General features: G+C 38.8%; 1 protein-coding gene across 1 annotated transcript in view; it reads left to right on the top strand.

Moving 5' to 3' along the window:
- Nucleotides 1-14,845, top strand: part of KCNAB1 (potassium voltage-gated channel subfamily A regulatory beta subunit 1) — a 119,647-nt gene that overhangs the window by 13,789 nt on the left and 91,013 nt on the right. The gene's annotated exons all lie outside the window — the stretch shown is intronic.

Below are 14,845 nucleotides of genomic sequence, written 5' to 3' on the forward strand. Positions count from 1 at the left end.
GTTGGGGGTCTATGAGGGACTAGAGACAAATAATTTACACTGTGTCAGTCTCTATAGTTTGTTATTTTCCCCAGCACAGCTCAGCACCTCGGTTATAGGTGATAAGCAGCCAGACAGTCAGATTTATAAGGATGTGGGTTTTTGTCAGGCAGGTGCAATGAAAGGACAGTGAATCAATGGACTTGAGAATAAAGCAAGAGAACCTTCTAAGTGGTGAACCACATCATCTAGCCACCCTGACCCTCCTCAATAAGGAAGGAATTAAAGACAGACATTAGATAGAAGAGAAGGGAAAGAGTTTGAAGTCAGAGTATGTGGGGAGAATGTACAAAATCTGCAAGAGTGAGATTCTAGCACATGGAGATTAATGACCAGATCTTACATATATATAGATATATTTGGAATTAAATAAGGCATATAACTTCACCCAAGTTCTGTTGTGTGCATGTTCAGTTCTATTTTTCATTGCAGCTTTGCTATCTTGTAGTATTTCCACCCCATCAGCATTTTCTTCTGCTCCATCTAAAAGTCAATGTCTGTCTTTTTATTTTATTTTAGTTCCAGGGTACAGGTGAGGATGTGCAAGTTTGTTACACAGGTACATGCGTGTCCTGATGGTTTGCTGCACCTATCAACTCATAATCTAAGTATTAAACCCAGCATGCATTAGCTATTTTTCCTGATGCTCTCCCTACCCCTGCCCAGCCCCAACAGGCCCCAGTGTGTGTTGTTACCCTCCCTGTATCCATGTATTCTCATTGTTCAACACCTACTTATGAGTGAGAACACGTGGTGTTTGGTTTTCTGTTCATGAATTAGTTTGCCGAGGATGATGGCTTCCAGCTCCATCCACGTGCCTGCAAAGGACATCTCATTCCTTTTTATGGCTGCATAGTATTCCATGGTATATATATACCAGATTTTCTTTATCCAGTCTATCATTGATGGGCATTTGGGTTGACTCTATGTCTTTGCTATTGTGAATACTGCTGCAATGAACATATATGTGCATGTATGTTTATGATAAAATAATTTATATTCCTTTGGGTATATACCCAGTAATGGGGTTGCTGGGTCAAATGGTATTTCTGGATCTAGGTCTTTGAGGAATTGCCACACTGTCTTCCTCAATGGTTGAACTAATTTGCATTCCCACCAACAGTGTAAAAGTGTTCTGATTTCTCTGCAGCCTCAACAGCATCTGTTGTTTCTTGACTTTTTAATAATGGCCATTCTAACTGGCATGAAATGGTATCTCATTGTGCTTTGATTTGCATTTCTCTAATGATCAGTGATGCTGAGCTTTTTGTCATAGGTTTGTAGGCTGCATAAATGTCTTCTTTTGAAAAGTGTCTGTTCATGTCCTTTGCCCACTTTTTAATGGGGTTGTTTATTGTTTCTTCTTGTAAATTTGTTTAAATTGCTTGTAGACTCTGGATATTAGACCTTTGTCAAATGGATAGATTGCAAAAATTTTCTCACATTCTGTAGGTTGTCTGTTCACTCTGATGATAGTTTCTTTTGCTGTGCAGCTCTCTAGTTTATTTCCATTTGTCAATTTTTGTTTTTGTTGCAATTGCTTTTGATGTTTTTGTCATGAAATCTTTGCCTGTGCCATGTCGTGAATGGTGTTGCTTAGATTTTCTTCTAGGGTTTTTATAGTTTTGGGTTTTACATCAATGTCTGTCTTGCATATATTTTTTTAAAATTGAAGTTTATACTTGAAAGTTTGTGATATCCACGTGACCTAAATGCATGTAATTTCTATAACCAGTGTAAATTTAAGAAGGATTGGTCTTTTATTCAGGGGGATTAGTGGCTGCTGTGTTGCTCTTCCAATTGACCCATTGGAACCACATGAAAACAGTGGATTTTCAATTACCTCTGCTAAGAGAAGGGAACTGTGAAATCGAAAATCTAATTGTATTTTTGTTTGTCTTTGGAATGCACTTTCTATTTCTATTTGAATCTGGGTGTCACAGGCATAACATGTCAGTGGAAAATCAAGAGTCATCTACAGTTAATAAAATATGTAGGAACAATATAATGATCTAGTACCCCATCTCAGGGTAGCATTCAGTTAAGCTTTTAGATCTCCATAATAAATTAATCATTCTGCATGGCACCAGTGGCAGAAATTCCACTCTGACCCCATCAAAGTGATGTGTCCCACTTGCACCTTACTCTAGCAGGATTGGTGGCCCTTGTAATCTTGTCCCAGAAAATGAGACTGCTGATATTATTTTTCTATTTCACATTTTTAAAAAGTTCTGCTAAGCTTCTTTTGCTACAGTCATTTGCTGCCACTGGGATTTTTGCAGAAGGTTAATAGTACTAATAAAATGAAGGGCAAAGCACCAAAGAGAATCTTGAAGGAATAGTCTGTAATTCTTTATTTGGTCAGGGCGAAAGACCCTGCAAGGTATTACAATCTCCATTTTGGGGTCAAGGCCACCTTCAACCTTCCAAATTGTTCTTCATCTTCTAGGACCAGTATTTATTGTCTCTCTTCCTGTCACTCCAAGGCTTCTCACTGTATTGGGACCTCATAGAGGTCATTCCTACAACATCCCAACCCACTGCTTAGACAAGTTGTCATCTCGGCTGCCATTACAGTCACAGGGGGAGCTTTTAAAACATACCTGTGCCTGGGCCTTACCTCAGACCAATCAAACCAGAATCTATTGCTTTGGAGCACTACATCAGCTTCCTAGGTGGTCCTCTTAATTGGGCCACAGTTGAAGATCACTGGCCTGGATAAGGAGCTCCAAATTCTGGCTTCCTGTGCAGCTGAAAGGTGGCCTGGCTCCCCACCTAAGTTACTTGCTCATCCAATGACTGAGTCCACTGGAGGCTTTGAGTACCTGGGAACATTTTTCTTCCCAGGCAGCTGCAGCAAGCACAGCCAGAGAGCAGGGCAGATGCCACTTTTGGTGACCAATGCAAGAAGCAAGGGGCAGGTGAGGTATTTGTTTTTCACTTAGATTTCGTCCCCAGTTAAAATTAAGAATTTTGAATAATGTTTGAATGTTTTAGTCTATTCATCATTCTCCATGTGTCACTTCAGAATAATCCATAATAAATAATACATTTTTCTAAGCTTTGTTAAGATGGGTATGTGGTTAGAATTGATACTTTCCAATGTCGACTGTGGCTTTCACTGTGAGTTCTGAAAAAGTCATTTATGTTCTTTTGGAACTTCTGCTACTTCATATATTATCTCTTTGGAGATAATAAGGAAAGTAGCATTTAGTGAGCACCTGTTGTATGCTTGTACTAGTACTATTTGTCTAATACTATTCTAGACACTGACATATACTATTGAAATCATTGACAGTGTAGGCTGACCGGGCATAGTGGCTCACACCTGTAATCCCAGCACTTTGGGAGGACGAGGCAGGCAGATCACGAGGTCAGGTATTCAAGACCAGCCTGACCAACATGGTGAAACCCCGTTTCTACTAGAAGTGCAAAAATTAGCTGGGCGTGGTGGCGTGCGCCTATAGTTCCAGCTACTCAGGAGGCTGAGGCAGGAAAATCGCTTGAACCCGGGAGGTGGAGGTTGCAGTGAGCCGAGGTTGTGCCATTGCACTCCAGCCTGGGTGACAGAGCAAGACTCCATCTAAAACAAAAACAAAAACAAAAACAAAACCAGGATAGACTATGTCATCAGACTACCTGGACTCATCCTGGCTCAATCACTTACCAGCAAATAAACTCAAATCACAGATTGGTCATGGGTTTTAAACAAGATAATGTCTATAAGGGGTATAGCACTGTGCTTGGAACAACGTAAATTCTCAAAAAAAGAGTGTTAATTTGCATCATTGTGATTTTTTTTTTTTTTTTTTTGGTTCTCACAATACTGTGAGTAGGTATCATTATCCACTTTAGAGATGAACAAGTCTCAGAATGAACTAATTATCCATGGGCATAATCAATCTCAGGCGTATTGGAAGGAAGATGAAAAACTTATCTTTCAGAATTGTTGGAAAATAAAACAAATAATTTCAGAATGTGTTACTTAGCCTGGGAGATAGTTAATCTGCAAAGCTGGACTCTGTTTTGATATTGGAGAGACAGCGATGAACAAGACAGACAGCCCTGTCCTTGCCAAGCGGACCTTAAAATCTCCATCTGACTTTGACACTATCACGCAGTGTGCACACAGGCCTTTTGATGGCACAGTCTTCACCACAGATGTATACTCTTTCCAAGTTAACAGAAAGTTCTATTCTCTTATCGTAAGCAGTCCTGAGGTTCAGGCCAGTCACAAAATAATGAAAAATGGAGCATCACCAGACGAGATTTTTGCTCTCCAGAAGTGCCTTCTGGGAACATTTCCCTCGTTTCCCACAGCCAGGGCCCCTGGTGCCAGCAGGAGGAGAAACAGATGCCATCAGTGCTTTAAGATGGCAAATGCAAGCTTTATTCTACCATCATAACTCCCTGGATCGATGCTGACCTCCCAGCCACCCTCCAAAATGTTCTCCCATTGTGTATTCAGGTGTGGTGGCTGGTAAGTACCCAGACCACAAACTTACATAAAGGCCAGGAATGGATTCATTTAGATTAACTTATTTCCAAGCAATGAATTAATTAAGAAAAAAGCAACTGCAGGCAATACATGAATACATTGGACGTTACTTCTCTGCTCATCACTTCTCCTCTGCTGGTTCTTGAATTCAATCATTCATATAATATTTCATAAGCACATCCTCTATGCCAGGTTTTGTATAGTCTCTGGGGATACAGAATTCATCCTGAGATGTTGTCAATCTTGAAACTGTCTCAAGAAGGCTTGCCTTGTGTATTTGAGAACAATCCAAAATACTGTTGAGATAAAAATACAACATTTATATTCTTTGATGTCTCTAGTTACCTAAATTTCTGGATAACTTTTCATACAGCTTGTTAGGAAATGTCACTTCATTCCTGTACAATTGGGACTATGGTTATAACATCATCACCTATATGCCAAAACCTGGCTGGGAATACCAGCATTCTTACAATGGAAACTTGTCCTCAGGCCAGGCTGCCAGGAGCTGTTCTTTGCTTCTCCTGAACCATAATTAATTTATAGTCTATCATTCCCAAAGGAGAATGACTCTGTAGAATTTGGACTAAGTGCAATCTCCCAAGATTGAAGATGTACCAACATTGTTTTATGATTTACTATTGCTCCGTTTTCTTCTTTAACATGTTAAATTGCATATAATTACTGCAAAGGGAAGAAATAGACTTAGAAATAGACTAAGAGTCAGTGCATAAAAAGAGAATCTGTGCGTAGTCCTATGGGTGATGCAAAAATATCCTGTCCACTTGATACAGCTATAAATTTTCTTTAGTAAAAGGACATTACAGATTTTTTTAAGCCAAAATCATTAACAGTTGGTATCTATCAGACACAGATGAAATAAGCTAATCCTTATATGTAAATCTGTAAATCTACAGGTAAACATGAAAACTGGGTAAATTTGAGTGTAATATGGTTGGGAACTTTTTAAATCTTTGGGTTTTTGTTAAATTATCCCTTATATATTCCCTCAGTTTTAATTTTTCTATATTTTAAAAACTTCTTAGTCAAAAAGTACATGAATCATTTTATATTCCTCTTTGAGTTTTTATTAATGATATTTAATACTCTAAATATCATGAAGTTCATACATACCTCAAGAGGAATAATTTGAAAGGACTGTTGCAATATATTTTTCATTCTTTTTTACAACGTATTATCTTGTTTTCACTAAGAGAGTTTATTTGCCTTGCCATGGAATTAAAATTTATTTCCTCACAGATTCTGACAGCTCTATAAGCACACACTGTGTTTTTTATGTACAGATAGAACCAGAGTTACTCAAAATTATTACTGTTTGGGAGAGAACAATTCACTGAACCATCAAAAAATATATCCCTGCACAAAGATAAAGATTTGACATTAGCTTTTCACAGACAAAAGAAAGCATAAAGGAGGTCACATTGACTTTCAAACTTCTTGACAGTAGCATTTTTCCAGACTTCTTTTCATAGTAACTTACTGTGGAAAACCAAAAGATAAATAAAAAAGAAATAAAAATGTATATTTGAACACATACTACATTCCAGACACTATGCAAATAATTCACGGGAAAAAAAAAGAATTTTCAATCTTAATAATAGTTCCTATTTTAGAAGAAGATATTGAAAATATTTAAATTTGTTTTAAAAATCAGAAATTGCCATTTAGTCCTAGTGTCACATGGAAGGTGTCTAATTTTATTCTAACACTGGGTTATTTTATCTACATTAACTACTGGATATATTTACTACAGGAGTTCTTCAAAAAGCAAAATTACTAAGGCATAACAATACAGATTGTTTTAAAGGCCCTGGAAACTTTATTGTAGGAAATAATTTTAAACATTTAAGTGTCAGCAGGAGAAAATATGAGGAATTTTGACCAAGACATTTAGGACAAAATATTAAGAAAATGTAAACACTGCCTCCTTTTCATCTTCAAAATGTAGGAAGGGCTGTGACTTGTGGAAACTCTTGTTCATGAATGGATTTTCTAGTAACAAGAATATTTTTAAAATAAATTTTGCCTCTGATTATAAAAGTAATAATATTTATTTCAATAATGTGGGCCAAAAAACTAAAACATGCAGAGAAGAAAAAATTTATCTAAAGACTTTTTGGCTTTATTTTATTTTAAATTTCCCTATCAGGCTCAAGGTGCTAACTTAATCAGTTTGGGAGTGTCATGCCTACATCAGGAAATTTAAGGAGATTAAGCCAATAATTTAAGTTACTACATATCATGAATTCTAAGATCCAAGTATGGAGAGTAGGTCATTGTTTCTAGGGGTAGATTTAGTGCACTGAAATTTCATTCCTGTTTTGCCCACACAGCCTCTAGAGAGCAATGTCAATCCTTGCAGTCTGCTTTATAACACAAAACTGCCTCTTCTAAACTTCACATCCCCACCGTTCATCCTATTTCCAATGTCACTCCCTTGTCTTTAAACTGTACCAATCAGATTAATGGAGAAACAGAACAAAATGGTTCCAGACAGATTTGCCCTGAAACAAATCTTAAAACAAAATGGAGCTAACAGTATTCCTTGGCACTGAAATACATAAACCTTAAATCTAAGAAAGAAAGAAAATATCAAATACCTGTACATCTCTATAAGCATCATGAGGAACTTTAATCAATCCCAGATGTTTAACCCTCAAAACCTCAAGCTATGCACAGGCATTAGAAGGTCAGCCTCCAACTCCCCACAGGTTTTTCTGGGAGGCTCAGCCAGCCATCCCCATCCCAGCCTTTCCTAATGAAAGACTGGGCTCCCCTCTGCCTCTGCCCTTCCAGCTGCAGACAGCCTGCCCTAGGATCCCTTCAACAACAATCACATCTCATTGTTGCCCAGCTCTCTGCCCTGATCCAGAGTTCTTAAAAGGGTTTGAGGGCTAAAAGTTGAGGATGGCTCTGTGCATGAGGTTGGAGACACTGCTCCTCAGATGACAAAAAACCTGAGATAAATCCTGATCTCAGGTGGGACTGAGAAAATCTGAGAGCAGGGAGGTGGCCCAGGAGAGTGAAGGCAAACATATGGAGTTCTTCATCTAGACAGCCAGTTTGGGGGCAGATATAGGTGCAAAGCTTTTTTAAAAAATTTCATTTTTAGTGCCGGGATACATGTGCAGGATGTGCAGGTTTGTTACATATGTAAATGTGAGCCATGGTGGTTTGCTGCATCTATCAACTCATCACTTAGGTATTAAGCACCACATGCATTAGCTATTTATCCTGATACTCTCCGTCTCACAGCCGCCCCCTCAGCAGGCCCCAGTGTGTGTTGTTCCACTAAACAACGGGAACACGAAGCTTATCATAAGGAAGGAAGGTTAGTGGGGAAGGCATTCAGCAGAGGGAAGAACATGGGCAGATTGTAAAGCAGGATGTTGTTACAAGCATTTAGAGCAAACGCTGGGCCATACCATTTGGCTGGAGTAGAGCATAGGGGCTCGGGGGAGGTAAAGGAGCATCATCACCAGGAATCAGCATGGGGCTGTGGAGTGTCCGCTAAGCAGCTGTGGCAAGTCACTTCTTACCACTCACTGTCACTTTCTTATCATTTCCTCAGGTGAGGAAAATAGATGGAATCATTCAGACCCTGTAGTTGTGATAGGGATTAGAGCTGATGTATGTAAAGCACCTAGCACCGAAGGAGCTAGAAAAGCACAATTGATCTACATGGTGGAGGCTGAGGATGTCTTTCTCATTTGGCCATAGTTTCCTATTTTATTAAGTGCTGACACAGAAACTTTAAATAGTGGAAAGCGTTCTAAGTAATATTTAGTCCTTACACACACACACACACACACACTATTCTTTACTTGTAAATAGAGATGCTGCTTACACTTCACCTGCCTGAGGAGGCCCACCTTTATTTCTCCTGGCCTTTACCACTTCCTTACCTACTTTTATTGCTATTTCAAGCTCTTTTGTAAAGGGCAGGTGTGAAAGCATCCCACCCCTCAACCCCCTTGAGGACCTGGGTGGCATTACTGGTTCTTGTAAGAAAAGGTAATGAAAGTAAAAAAGAAAAGGCTAAGTTGCTATCACATTTGTCAACTCTGGCCAGATGCTCATTAGCAACAGGCTAGAAGCCAAAAATGAAAGACCAGGCTGCAGCTTGGATCCAAAAATAAGGGCCAGGCTCTGTGGAAAATACTGACAGATGCGAGCCAGAACAAGGAAGAATGCTTTGTCTGCGTCATTTGAAAAAGAACACGTCCAAGCACCCAGACACAGGTCTTCATGTAGTTTATCTTAGTGGCCACAGTAGGGTTGCTCAGAGCATTGTTTTGCCTCCAAATCACATGGGATGCTTGATAAACATACAGATGCCCCAGTTGCAGCTCATATCTGCAGAATAAGAATCTGTGTGGGGGTCCTGGGGGATTCTAATGCACCCTGAAGAGTAAGACCTATTGATCTGAGATTGGGAATTAATGCTTGAGCTATGATGGAGGCTGGTAAGCACTTAGGAAATTTCACTGCATTCTCCTAAAAATCCTGTGAACTAGTTATGATTATTACCATTACCATCCCATCTTGCTAGTGAGTGGTGGAGTCAGAACTCCAGCCCAGGCCTCCTGATGTCCCTCTGCTTACTTAGCCTTTCATTCTAGGCCTCATCAGCAAGAGGGTATCTTCATTGCATGCCCTTCAATTGGTAGAGAATGCCAAGGGCAAGAAGCCAATTCTTCACCTCCATCACCTGTCTTTACATCCCAGCCCCATCATGGGCCTTCCCCTCAGGCCAGATTTCTAAGAATTTGGTTCTGTTTGTTTTGTTTTGATTCTGCATGAAGTAAAGAAGGTTAAGGTAACTATGTAACTTACCTCTCTTATTGAAATAACAGTGCCCTCTCTACACCACCCCGTGATTGCCGGGGTGCAGGAGCATGTCTGCTGCATTTAAATCCCAGCTTTTAATCCACCACTTACTAGTTATTTAAACTTTGGGCATGTCATTTAACCTCTGGAAAATAGAGATGGCAGCAACTGAGTAAAAGAAGAAGAAAGGCAAGTCAGGGTGTAAAGAAAAGGATGGGCTGGGTGCTGTGGCTCACGCCTGTAATACCACCACTTTGGGAGGCTGAGGTGGGCGGATCACAAGGTCAGTAGTTCAACACCAACATGGCCAACATGGTGAAACCTCATCTCTAATAAAAATACAAAAATTGGCCGGGCATGGTGGCACACGCCTGTAATCCCAGCTACTCAGGAGGCTAAAGCAGGAGAATTGCTTGAACCTGGGAGGCGGAGGTTGCCGTGAGCCGAGATCTTGCCACCGCACTCAGGCCTGGGTGACAGAGCAAGACTCTATCTCTGAAACAAAAACAAAAACAAAACACAAAGGAAAAGGATGAGATGCTACCAGTATGAGAAGAATCTAAACTGTGGTTCTCAACCCTGACTGCAATTAGAGTTATCTGAGGATCTTTTAAAAATACTGATGCCAGGATTCCATTTCCAGAAATTCTGATTTAATTGGGGTCTGGTGAGGAATCAGGTCAGCAATACCATTTATATCCCCCCAGGATATTCAAATGTGCAGTTGTGGTTAAAAACCTCTTGTTCAAGATAGTGAGGAAAACAACCAACGTTCCACAAATGTTCTCTGGTTAGAGACACTTTCTTAGTAAGGGTGAGAATGCTTACTGATTGAACAAGCAATTATTACTCACCTACCCTGTGCCAGGCTCCAGTGCAATGGCTAAAATTTAAAATTTAAATTAAACTTAAACTTAGTCCCTGATCTCAGGACAGCTGCAGTCTAATGAGGAAGTCAGAGGCAAAAATAAATTATGTGGTTACAATATAGCGTGGTCAATATGGTAAAAGCAGTTAGTTCAAAATGGTAGGAGAAGAGTAAGTGGAATGACTTCTTCTCCTTTCAAAGAAAAACCATAGAATCATGAAATAATAGAGATGAAGGAAGCTCAATGTTTCTAATTTTGTGCATAAGGAAATAAGAAATCAAGAGGTTGGAGGTTTCTCAGAGTCACAGAGTTAATGCAAGAGAACCTAAAAAATTCTAATGATGTAGCAAGACATACTTTAACTCACCAGGGGAAGTGCTAAGAAGCTATGGCTTAGCAGCACTGGACTCTGAAGCTGGAGTTCTGGGTCCTGAAAAATAAGTGGAATTTGGACATAAAGGCATGAGGAAGGTTTAGATTTTCAGTGGAAGGCTCAGCCCATAGCTCAGAGGAGAACGTGCTCACCAGGGCAATGACCTGGAGCTTAAGGATCTCAGGGGGTGGCCAACAGCTTAGGGCTCCCTCCTCCACATCAACTCTAGTTTTGGGCTTACACCTATTTCTTGCTAGATATGCAATTTAGAGGGATGCTCCCAACTCCAGTTCCACTCCTCTTTGGGAGTTATACTATACAACTGAGACATTGAACATGTTAATTTTGCCTGGTGTATTGCTTAATTTCAATGTGACCTAGGGTTTGAATCTCTTATCTTAAATTCTTTAGTGATGTAACAGATTAACACCTCAAAACAGATGAAATTCTCTCAATTATGACTACATTTGGTCAGTCTTGAGTATATTAAGCTGCAGTTCACATGTGCTCTGTTTACCAAACTTAAAATTATTCAATCTATATTGAAATGTATTGAATTGGCTCTCCATTCTCCCCATACTCTGACCTTGGTGTTCTCCTAGAGGTTTCACCTTCTCTCACACCCTGCACATCCTTTTACACCAGTAAATACTATTGCCTCCCCTTCAAAATTTATCCAAAATTCAACCACTCCTTGCCATCCTCACTACCACCACCTTGGACCAAACCACTGTCATGTCTCAACTGGATTATGGGAACAGCCTCCTAACTGGTCCCCCATGTTTCAGCCTCGCCTCTGCAGTCTATCCTTAGCACAATAGCAGAGTGTTCCTTTTAAAAAGAAAGTCAGATTGTGTCACTTCTGTATTCAAAATTCTTCATTAGCCTTTCCTAGGTCCTTCCTATGATTGACGTGACATGATCTGGCCCCCATGAACCTCACCTTCTCTTCTCTGGCTACACTGGCTTCCTCCTTGTCCTTGCTCATGTTGAGCAAGCCCCTACCTCACTGCTCCCTGCAACTGGAACACTCTCCCTCCAGATAAGCGCCTGGTGAGCCCCTTCACTTTCTTTAAGTCTTTTCTTGAAAGCTCCTTTCTTAGTGAATCTTATCTGGCCACCCTATCTAAAATTTCAATACTGATCCCTAGATGTTTCATATACTGTATACCTGCTTTATAAAATTGATTCTCTAACATTCATCAGTCAACACTATGTATTTTATTTTACATTTTATTTATTTGTAAAATTAACATTTATAAATAAACACTATATGTTTAACTTATTTTTGTTATTCCTTTTTCTTTACCCATATATCTGTTTCACGATGGGAGAAATAATTACCAGTTTTGCTCACTGTTGCATCCTGATAAACTAAGTACAATACCTGGCACATGGTAGACTCAATAAATACTTGTTGAACGAAAAAGTGAGGAAATGTTAACTGTGGCATAATAAATATTAATATTATAATTGCATTTACATATTCTCTTCTTGATAGCTATAATAATATATTCAAACCATAGGGAGACCAACCTGCAATATAGAATTTTATAACCTTAAGATGATTTAGACCCAAATCAAGGGACATTCTACAGAATACTTGATGAGTACTTTTAAAAGTGTCTACATCATGAACGACAGGGAAAGACTGAGGAACTGTCACGTATTGGAGTAGATTAAGAAAGCATACAATTAAATGCAATGTTGGATGCTGCTTAAGATCCTGGAAGAGGAAAAATAGACAACGAAATTCCAAAAAGGCCGATTGTATTAGTACTGTACCCATGTTAATTTCCTGGTTTTGATAATTGCACTATGGTGATGTAAGATATTAAAATGATCTCATCTAAATGTCTAAATATCCTTTATACTCCAAGCAAGGCAGTCATTTAAATGATAAACATGTTTTTTGAATGAATACGCAAGAAGTAATTACCCTAATAATCACCAAAAGATAATGATGTAACCAAGATAGATGTGTGTGGGTGGCAGTTTTCTTCTTTTTACCTTTCATCCATCATTTTTCTGTGCTATGGTAGATTTACTCCAAGGAACCTAACACAGGTTTTCAAAGCAAATATTCCTTGGTGCATAAAGGGGTTTAATCAGAAGACACAAAATAGTTCAAAGAGTTATCTTTATACTCTCCCTTCTTTTAAAAAGTTAGAAATAACAATTGTCAGTTTAGTAAAATCATCTTGTAAATAACATCCCACTAATTTGAAATTACACAGTGAAATAATCGTATGCCATTCTAGGTCTCAGGAAAGCATGTTCTCATTAGAGGGAGAAAAATGGTTAAGAAAACTGTCACAGAGGGTTTTTGAGAATCATATTAACTAACAAGTCACCTTAGTTCTTCTGGAGTGGAGCACAGTAGAAAATGAAATCAAAGAAGCAGAGTTCTTCTGTCTAGAAGGCTGTTGCCCCATTCCTTTCCAGCAGCAGGGGATGTGTCCTGTCTGTGAGAGGCAACTCCTCCTCAGGAGTAGAAAGTGGACCCCACCTACACTGGGCCACTTACCCATCTGCTTGCTGGAGGCATTTCAGCCAAGGAGCAAGACTTTTCTTTGGCCTTTTTCCATAGAGGGGCATAGCTGGGTGGGTACCCAGGGATAGGGAGAAACATTTCAATCATCTAGAGACTAGAAGAACTAAAGATTATTGATGAGCATTATTCATTTTTCTATAAGTCATAATAAAGATGTTTGTTTGGTAGGAAATTATCCCAAAATTTTAAAGATTAATAACAGTCAACAAGGCAATGTAATTCAATTTAACCAACACTTACTGACCATGTACTAAGAACCCACTTCTATTCTAGGGCTGTGGAGATGCAAAGATGAATGAAATAAAAGTGTAGCCCTCAGACAGCTTATTCTCTAGTAAAAGATATAAACTCTATAAACAAGTAGCTAGAAAACAAATGAGTAGCAAGTGTTGAAAGGGCCAGGGAGGTAGTCATCATGAACAAAATAAGCTGAATGTAAGAATGACAAACTCCAAGAAATGGAAGCAAACACTTTATTCTTATTAAATTATGGTATAGGTATGTAATAATGTAAATATATATAATATTTGTATGCCATTTTATATTAAATTTTAAAAACTAATTGTAAAAGGAAAACAATTATTGCTATATTTTTATTTCATAATTCATTACTGATTTGACTTGGAATCAGAAACCTCACATCTTTTTTTCTGTACCAAAACATGTTTCAGGCCCTGTATTTTTCACTGTGATGTACAGAATGCAGCCTTAAACACTTAAGCCAGGAGGGTGGTTGGTTTTTTTCAGATTAATTTTGGAGTCGAGCTGCTCCTAAACATAGGCTCTTCCTAACATGGATGGAATTACTACTGTAAATGGTTCTTATATCTAGAATCACCTCTTCCAAAATGTGTGTACAATCCTGGCTTTCAGCATTGTTCTACTTAGACTTCAAATAGACTTCAGTACCATTTTTGCATTACAGTTTGATAACGTCTAATCATAGCCCAACACAGGTGCTATCAAAAAATAAGGAAGGTAAGCTAAATAATGTTATTTTATTTTCATAAAGTTTGAAGTCCAAGAACATTTTTAGAAGTTGGTTTTCAATGGCATAGTTTTAGAGAATAAATTTTACGGTATCATCTTCATTTCTGGAAACTGATCACAACGTAGGAAAGTAGATGAAATTATTCCTTTACAAATGAATTTCCCAAAAAGTTAACTTTATCTGGACTGAGAGAAGCTCACAAATGAAACATTGGTGCAATACTTGTGACTGTACCTATAGAAAAACAGTCAAAAAATATAAATAAGTTGTAGAGTCAGCAAAAAGCTCAGGACTTTGGGCTAATCTTCACTGCTAAGCAGAGATAGGGTTATCCCCTGTGATGACATTAACAGTTAAAAAATCTCTTCTGCACCACAGTGCAAGTAAGCCAGCCAATTTATTAAGCAAATGTTGACCTGATTTTGCTCAAAGACATAGAAGAATAGCCAATTAGTGGTGTTAATTACTGAATCTATGGCTTCTCCCATTTTAGCTTTGTGCCCAAAGCAATTTCTGATGAATAAGGAAATTAATGGACTTAGGGATAGTGTACCTACAAAATAGAGCCACCTATGGGCTGTTGCTTGACAGGCCTGACGTTAACTCCACACATCCTGAGAGCTCCATCTATAGTAACACTTGGTGACTTTGACCAATGCATTCTACATCC

Source organism: Pongo abelii, chromosome 2 (assembly GCF_028885655.2).
Source record: "Pongo abelii isolate AG06213 chromosome 2, NHGRI_mPonAbe1-v2.0_pri, whole genome shotgun sequence".
Classification (NCBI taxonomy): domain Eukaryota; kingdom Metazoa; phylum Chordata; class Mammalia; order Primates; family Hominidae; genus Pongo; species Pongo abelii.